An 8,879-nucleotide genomic window follows, 5' to 3' on the forward strand; every position below is an offset into this window, starting at 1 on the left:
ATATATTGATTTAATGCTCCTCCAATGACTTCTAATAAAACTAGCATAAGAACCAGAGTGGGTGGTAATAGCCTTCTAATGCAAATTTCTGTATTAAATGGCACAAACCTGAGCTAAGCCATGTTGCTATATCTTTTTACGTATCCATCCTTTCACATCTGTACCTGGACAAATTGGTAAACTAATCTTAGGTTCTCACATTTTAGCAAGAGCAAAGAGTAAACATCTTTTTAAAACAATGACATCAAGGCTTAGTTTCAAGTTCATGATCTAGGAAACCTCTGGCCAGATGAAACTTGGACAATCCTGTGAGTCAGCCTCGTGAGAGTAGCAGTGTACTTTTCCACCATTTGCAATGTCACAATGGTTCCTGTAAATCTGAATATACTCATTTGAAAACTGGCACTATGATAGCACAGTAAGCAAAGTTCAGGCCAATCTGTTTTTTACAGAATAATTTACATGTTTACTCAAGGAAGAAAACAAAAGCAAGGGATGTTCTACAATTTTTATATCTCAAACAGTTGGTTTGCATGTTTGTTGTTTTGTAATATCACCTTCTAGAGGAAGACCACTCTCAGGGCTCCTAATGAAAAGAAATACTAGTGATCAAATGTCATCACTGATGATCATCTTGGGTATAAAATCAAAAGACAGATCACCATGGAGGGACCAAGCAGTAATCAGATAATTTCCAGAGCTTGACCATGATTATATCTCTTTCAGTCCACTTCTTCCAGGTGAAGACTGATGAGTTATTTCAAGTTCTGCTTACACTCCTGAAAAATTAAGCAGAGGAATCTAATCAGTAGGGGAGGGAGGAGGGGATAATAAATCAGTGGAAATAATATCTGACTATTAATGTTACCCTTTTTCCAGCTTTATGAGACAAAGTTGCTGGAAGTTGTGAGGGAGAGTACCAGAGAGAAGAGAGATGCTCAGAGAAAAAGATCCAGAAGTGTGCATGAGTCTTTTGCCAAATGATAAGTTGTGTGTACACACAGAATTTACAAAGCTGCACAAAGAACTACCACTGGAAAAAGAATAATTACCAGGCAGCTGTGAGCTGAACAAGTACTGGAGCTCACCCAAGTCTGGAAGCCATTCTAGTACCAATCTCCAGAGGAGACAGACCTTACTGAAAATCCTGCAGCCTTGAAGGGAGACCTCAGAAAGACTACACTTTAGGAGTAGAGCTAATCTAGTCCTAAAAGACTACTTTATACCACCTTAATAATACTGAAAAACAAGCTTCATGCTAACCATGGACATGTGGAAACTGAAATTTAAAATACTACCATTTACAATTGCTTCAAAGAAAGTCAACTACATATTATCTAACAAAATGTGTACTGAATCAGTATGCTGAAAATTACAAAATGCTGATAAAAGAAATCAAAGAAAGACCTAACTAAATAGGAGCCATACTGTGTTCATGGGTTGGAAGACTAAGTATTGTAAACATGTCAATTCTCCCCATATTGACTGATAGGTTTAATGCAATCCCTACCAAAATCTGAACAAGGTTTTTGTAAACATAGATAAGCTTATTCTAAAATGTATACAGAAAGTCACAGGACCCAAAATAGCTTTAAAAATATTCTTGAAAAAGAAAGTAGGAGGAATAATTCTATCCAATGTTGAGTCCCCAAGACCACTCCCAAGTTCAGTGATTTGCCCGGGGGACTCATAAGACAGCATATATTCATACTCATGGCTATTTATTACAACCATATACAAATCAAAGTCAGCAAAGGAAAAAAGGTACATGGGGCAAAATTTGGAGGAAATCAGGCACAAGTTTCCAAGAGTTCTCATCTACTACAATTATGGGACTTGCTTAATTCCTCCAGTAATGAGTTGTAATAACCCATATGAAATGTTGTCTACCAGAGACTCTCCTTAGAGACTCAGTGCCCACAGTTTTTACTGAGGACTGGTCACATAGGCATACTCTGCCTAACACACACTAAAATCCCAGATTCCCAGAAGAAAAGCAAGCATTCAGCATAAGTCATCACTGTTTGCAGTTCAGGCACAGTGAGCCACTCTTATCCATTATGGCCTGAAATCATAATGAGAATTATGAGAAGTTGCTAACCAAGGGTCAATCTTGGAAGCAGACCTTTCTAAGGATAGCAGTGACAGGATTTCTATATAAACTCCTTTTTGCATGCCATACAGCTGCATCACTATATAGGTACACTAATTAAGACTGTGTGATATTGGCAGAAGGACAGACACACAAATCAATGAAACAGAATAAAGAACCCAGAAATGGACACACAAAAAATGTGCAACTGATTTTTGACACAAAGATACAAACGCAATTTAGTAGAGGAATGACAGACTTTTTTTCAACAAACATTGCCAGAGCAATTGCATACAAATACACAAAAAGATGAACTTTGACTTAAACCTCACATCCAATACAAAAACTAATTTAAAGTGAATCTTAAGTGTAAAACATAAATTTATGCAAATTTGTTTTTAAAAAAGGAAAAGAATCTTTGGGATGTAATACGACGCAAAGGGTATTTAGACTCAATGTCAAAAACAAGACCCGTAACAAAAAAAAAAGATAAATTAGGGCACTTCAAAATTAAAAATCTTTACCTTGTGAAAGACCCTGTTAAGATGATAAAAAGACAAGCTAAAGACTGAGAGAAAATACTTTCAAACCACAAATCCACCAATAATTTATACCTATATACACCAAGAACTCTCAAAAACAGTAAACAAATAATCTGATTAAAAATTGGAACAGATTGGGGCACCCGGGTGGCTCAGTCCATTGAGCATCTGACTTCTGCTCAGGTCATGATCTCATGGTTTGTGAGTTTGAGCCCCGCTTCGGGCTTTGTGCTGACAGCTCGGGGCCTGGAGCCTGCTTCAGATTCTGCGTCTCCCTCTCTATCTGTTCCTCCCCCGCTCACACTCTCTCTCTCTAAAATAAATAAAGATTAAAAAAAATTTTTAAGAAAATTGGAACAGATGGGGTGCCTGGGTGGTTCAGTCAGTTGAGCATCCAACTTCAGCTCAGGGCATGATCTCGTGGTGGGTTCAAGCCCTGAGTCAGGCTTTGTGGTGACAGCATGGAGTCTGCTTCAGATTCTCTGTCTCCTCTCTCTCTTCCCCTCCCCTGCTCCCTCTCTCTCAAAATAAATAAATATTTTAAAAGTTTATTTAAAAAGAAAAGAAAATTGGAACAGACATGAATAGATTTTACAGAAAGAGTATACAGATGGCAAATAAGCACATGAAAAGATGTTCAATATCACTTGCCATTAGAGAAATGCAAAAAAAAAAAAAAACCACAATGATATGGTACTATATACATCTATCAGAATGGCTAAAATAAAAAATAATGATAACATCAAATGCTGGTGAGAATGTGGAGAAACTGGATCACACATACATTGTCTGTGAGATTGTAAAATGGCAATAACTCTGGAAAATATACCAGTGTTTTACAAAATTATACATGCAGTCATCATGTGACCCAGCAGTTGCACACTTAGGCATACACATAAAAACCTGTACAAAAACGGTCATAGCAGCTTTATCCATAATTACCAAAATCTGGAAATAACTCATATGTCCTACAAAGGATGAATAGTTAAACAAATTATATATATATATATATATATATTTTTAATTCAAATCCAAGCTAGTTATCATATAGTGTAGTAATGGTTTCAGAAGTAGAATTTAATGATTCATCACTTACATATAGCACCCAGCACTCATCCCAGCAAGTGCCCTTCTTAATGCCCATCAACCATTTAGCCCATCCCTCCACCCAACACCCTTCCATCAATCCTCAGTTTGTTCTCTGTATTTAAGAGTCTCTTATGGTTTGCCTCCCTCTCTGTTTTTATCTTATTTTCCCTTCCCTTTCCCTATGTTCATCTGTTTTGTTTCTTAAATTCCACATATGAGTGAAATCACATGATGTTTATCTTTCTCTGACTTATTTCACTTAGCATAATACACTTTAGTTCCATCCAAAACTGTGGTATATTTACATCATGGAACACCACTTGGCCATAAAAAAGAATGAAATATTGAGACATACAACAACTTAGATAAATATTGAGGAATAGTCTAAGTGAAAACCCCACTGTTTTTCACTATAAAAAAGTATCAGAAGAGATTCTTGGGATGGAACAGCTGTGTATCTTGATTGTGTTGGTGGTCACACAAATCTGCACACGTGATAAAATCATATGGAACTAAATGCACACACACACACACACACACACACACACACAAACACACAAATGAGAGTATTTATAACTAGTTAAGTCTAAATAAAGTCACTTATTTGTACCAGTGTAAATTTCCTGGTTATAATATTGTACCATAGTCATATAAGATGTTTCTCTTGGGGGAAACCAGGTAAAGGGTACACAGGATCTCTCTGTAATATTTTCTATAAACACATGTGAGTGTAGAATTATCTCAAAATTGAGCTTAAAAACAAAGCTTGAAAAGAATCAGACTGATATGTAAGTAAATTAACTGCCTGCCAGAAGAAAACACTCTAATAGAAACAACAAAATCTAGACTCACAACAACATAGCATCCATTATGTAGAGTATGCATTAAAAATTACTAGGCATAAAGAAAAGCAGGAAAGTATAAACTATCCCAAAGAAAAAAATCAATCAACAGAAACTGACAAAGAAATGACTGAGATGATAAAATGATCAGACAAGGATTTTATAACAGTTATTATAAACATGGTCAAAGATTTAAGGAAAACATTTGCATAATTAAGGGAAAATAGGACATCTCAAAGTAGAAAAGTGTTAAGAAGAAACCAAAAGATATTCTACAACTAGAAGAGTACAGTAAGTAAAATGAAAATTTTATGGAATGGACCCGATAGCAGATTAGACTCTGCTGAAGAGAAGACAAGTAAACATGAAGACATGGAATAGAAATGATCCTAAGAAAATACAGAGAGGAAAAACAGTTGAAAAAACTGAACAGAGACTCAATAGTCTATGAGATAACATAAATGGCTAACATGTGTAAGTGGGGAGGAAAGAGACATTGGCACAGAAAAATAAATTTTTTCAAGATAATGGGAGTTTTGTTTTTCCAAATTTTATGAAAAACATTAACTGGTAGATCCAAGATCAATGTAGCAAAGTAGGACAAGGGGGGGGGGGGGAAGCATGTTGCAATCAGATTTCTGAAAACCAGATAATGAGAAAATCTTCAGGGATTTTCAGTATCAAAAAAAAAAAAGACACATTATATTCAAGGTCAGTAGGAATTACCACTTGCTTCTCAAGAGAAAAACTACAAGTCAGAAAACAATTAAATGAATAATATTTTAGTACTGAGAGAAAAAGACTATCTAAAATTCTATATCTAGAAAAATAATGATCAAAAATAAAGATATTTTCAGAAATGCAAAAGCAGAGAAAATTTGTCATCAACACACTTTCCAGTTGTATATTACTTGGTAGCAAGCTATCCTGAAACTTGGTGGCTTGCAACAGCAAGCATTTTACTATATTGTACAATATTGTGAGTTGGAGATTTGTGCAGGACATGGTTGGGTGAACCTTTTCCTTGTGGTATCAGTCAGGTTCATTCAATATATTCACTTACATATCTGGCTCTATATGCATGGTACATATCTAGCACATTGGCAGAGATGGCTAGAGGCCAGTCTTGGCAGGGACTGTAGACCAAAGAGCCTACATGCAGCCTCACCAACTTGGGGCCTCAGAGTACAGACTTCTTACCTACTGGCTGTAAGAGCAAGAGTTCTAGCAAATGAGACCGAATCTACATGGTCTTTTACGACCTAAACCCAGAAGTCACAAACCATTACTTCTGTGATACTCTATTAGTTGAAGCAATCATAAGCTTATGCATTTCAAAGGGAAAGAACACAGACCATTAGACAGGAGGAATGCCAAAGAATTTGTGGAAATGATTTTAAATTGCCACACTCTACCCTCTGGCCAACAATGTTTATATTTCTCCCTCATGAAATATATATTTGCCCCTTCTCCAGACTGCTTTAAAGTCTCATTCCATTATGCATCAAGCTCAAGTTGGAAGTCCAGGATCTTATCATCTAAATCAAGTCCAGGCATGGATGAGGCTCCATGCGGTTTCCTGAGATCAGTTCTTGATCTGGAAACCTGCAAACTAAAGAGACATGTTATCTGCCCTACACATACCCAAAATACAGTGGTGTGACAGACACAGAACAACTGTAATAAATAAATACCCATTTAATAAAGGAAGAAAATAGAAAGTCACCAATCCATTGAAATTATAAAATCCAACTGGGCAGATGTTACCAGCTCATGATTAGGGTCTTATCCTGGTTCCGGGGAATGATTTTCCATGATTTTTGCTTCTTACCCCTGAGATCTTAGTTTTGCCCTCTAAGTCATTCTTTCTTTTCCATAGAACTAACCCATTTCTGTAGCTGAGTAGTCTATGCAGCCTGCTTCCTGTCCACAGAAGTTTAAGGGTCCAAGTCTCCATTTTGTACAGACTCTCTGTGGTTTTTCTTCCTGTATAAGCTGATATTATTACTATAAAAACTTTGTGGATTTTTTGAGTATCAATTTACAATCTACTCCATTAGATTAAAAACCCACATCTACAGACATCTTCTAGATAAGCCATTTTCTACCTTGAGCTCCTTATGAGGCTACTGTGGTATAATACCTTTAAGATTCTTAGAAGCCTTATTGTTTAGGAGAGAGAGTCTGTACTACAACCCCTTAAGAAATAGCTCAAAATTCTTTTTACAAGGCTTTATCTCTTTCTGAACTCATAACAAAAGGCTTTACAGTCCTTCATCTTTACCTGGAGTCCATGATTTTCTAACAGGGCCTTGAATTTAATCTTTGTTCTATGGCTCTATCTTCCTTTGAGTATCTTCTGCTGAGAGAAACTAAGGATAAGAAATAGTTTCATTTTCAGACCTCATTCCTACATAGTTTCTCTAAATTGTTGAGAGCCAAATAATTCCTTATTTAGTACAGCTTTGTCTATCCATACCTTATGATACATAATTTAAAAACAAATAAATAAAATACAGTATATACTTTCAGAATTCTGCCTGGAAATCTCCTAAGCCAAATACTTTGGTTCATTAAATACATTTTATGATTACCCATGTTATGACAGTTGCTAAACCATCTACCATGACAGAACAAGATCCTCCTTTTCTCTAGCTTTCAACAATATTTTCCTTACTCTCCTTTAAACTCTCATTGACATCCTCCTCCATGCCTGTCAGTATCCCACTAACAGTCTTCTCAAACCCCTGTCAGCTTCTGCTTCATGTCTTGTGCCAAAGCCAGTGCCACACTTTAGGTTTTTGCTACAACAGCACTCCAAATTCTGTTCCACTTATCTAATACTATACAACTACTCCAAAAAATAGTTGCTTAAAAAAAATGATTTTATTATATATGGTGATTAAGAGAATCAGGAATTTGGGCAAGTTTCAGCTAGGTGGTCTTTATATTCCTTGTGGCATCAAGGGAAGTCACTTGGGGGTATTCACCTGGTTAATGAGAAGTTTGCAGGGTTCAAGGCAGTTTGTTTCATTCACATATCTGGCACCATGGCAGGGATGACTAGACCGCTGGGCTCAGCTGGCTCTGTTGACCAGAATGTGGCCTCTTCAGCATGATGATCTTCTGTCATGGTGGCTCAAGGCTCTAAGAGCAAGTGTTCAAGTAAACAAAGCAGAAACTTCACAGTCTTTTATGACCTAGCCTCAGAGGTCATAGTGTTTCATTACTGCTGTTCTGTGTAGGTCAAAGAAATCACTAGCCTAACCAGATTCAATAGGAGGGAATAAAGATTCATTATCTTGGTTGAAAAAAATGTCAAAGAACGTGCATCCATTTTTAAAAACAAACATAGCAGATATGCACTACAGAAAATATTCAAGGAAGTTCTGCTGGCTGCAGTAAAATGATACCAGATAGAAACTTAGATCTATAGAAAAGAATGAAGAGCATCAGAAATGGCAAACATGTAGGTAAATAAAAAGGAATTTTTTTATTATTTCCTAAGTTCCCATGTAAACATACACATGCAGTAAAAATATACAACAAGCACAAAACAAAAGACAGAAGTAAATGGATCTGACCTATGCAATTACAGAATTACCTCATTTTATTAACCAGCATGGAAATCATCAATACTGTTAACCAATGAAACAAGGGAGATAGAAAGGTGCCACTCATAAAAATATAATAGTAAAAGTATTGCAACATGTCACAATATCACAGGGACGAAAAAAACAATATGTAGGTGTTTACTTCCCCAGGTATCTCCTTGAGGGGTCAGTCACCATGGGCCAGCTGTGTCTGTAAGATGACCTCTCCAGATAGGCTCTCTGTCTTCAAGTTCAAATATCAAAGTCATCCTCTCTCTTGCCTTTTCAGGCACTCTTACTCTCCCAGGGTACTCATTTCATTATCCTTCTGGAACTATTTTAATATCTACCAACTAAGTTCATAGATTCAAAGCAAAAATTCAACTTTTGGAAAAGCGATATTAAAAATAATTTACTACCGGTGCGCCTGGGTGGTTCAGTCGGTTAAGAGTCTGACTTCGGCTCAGGTCATGATCTCATAGACCATGAGTTTGAGTCCCACGTCAGGCTCTGTGCTGACAGCTCAGAGCCTGGAGCCTGTTTCAGATTCTGTGTCTCCCTCCCCCACTCGTGCTCTGTCTCTCTCTCAAAAATAAATAATTTTTTTAATTAAAAGTAAATAAATAAATAAATAAATAGTAGTTTACTACTCCCAAAAAACAAGTGACCAGGGCCAGATAGATTTCCAGGGGAATTCTCCCAAACATATAAAGAAGAGTTA

General features: G+C 36.5%; 1 long non-coding RNA gene across 1 annotated transcript; it reads right to left on the minus strand.

Moving 5' to 3' along the window:
* Positions 1-442: 442 nt before the first annotated feature.
* On the minus strand, positions 443-7,966 carry LOC122467943. The gene is made up of 2 exons (XR_006293107.1): positions 7,556-7,966; positions 443-779 (listed from the first exon to the last, which is right to left on the minus strand). It is a non-coding gene; the product is annotated as an uncharacterized LOC122467943 (long non-coding RNA).
* Between the last annotated feature and the right edge of the window lie 913 nt (positions 7,967-8,879).

This window comes from Prionailurus bengalensis, chromosome B3 (assembly GCF_016509475.1).
Source record: "Prionailurus bengalensis isolate Pbe53 chromosome B3, Fcat_Pben_1.1_paternal_pri, whole genome shotgun sequence".
NCBI lineage: Eukaryota > Metazoa > Chordata > Mammalia > Carnivora > Felidae > Prionailurus > Prionailurus bengalensis.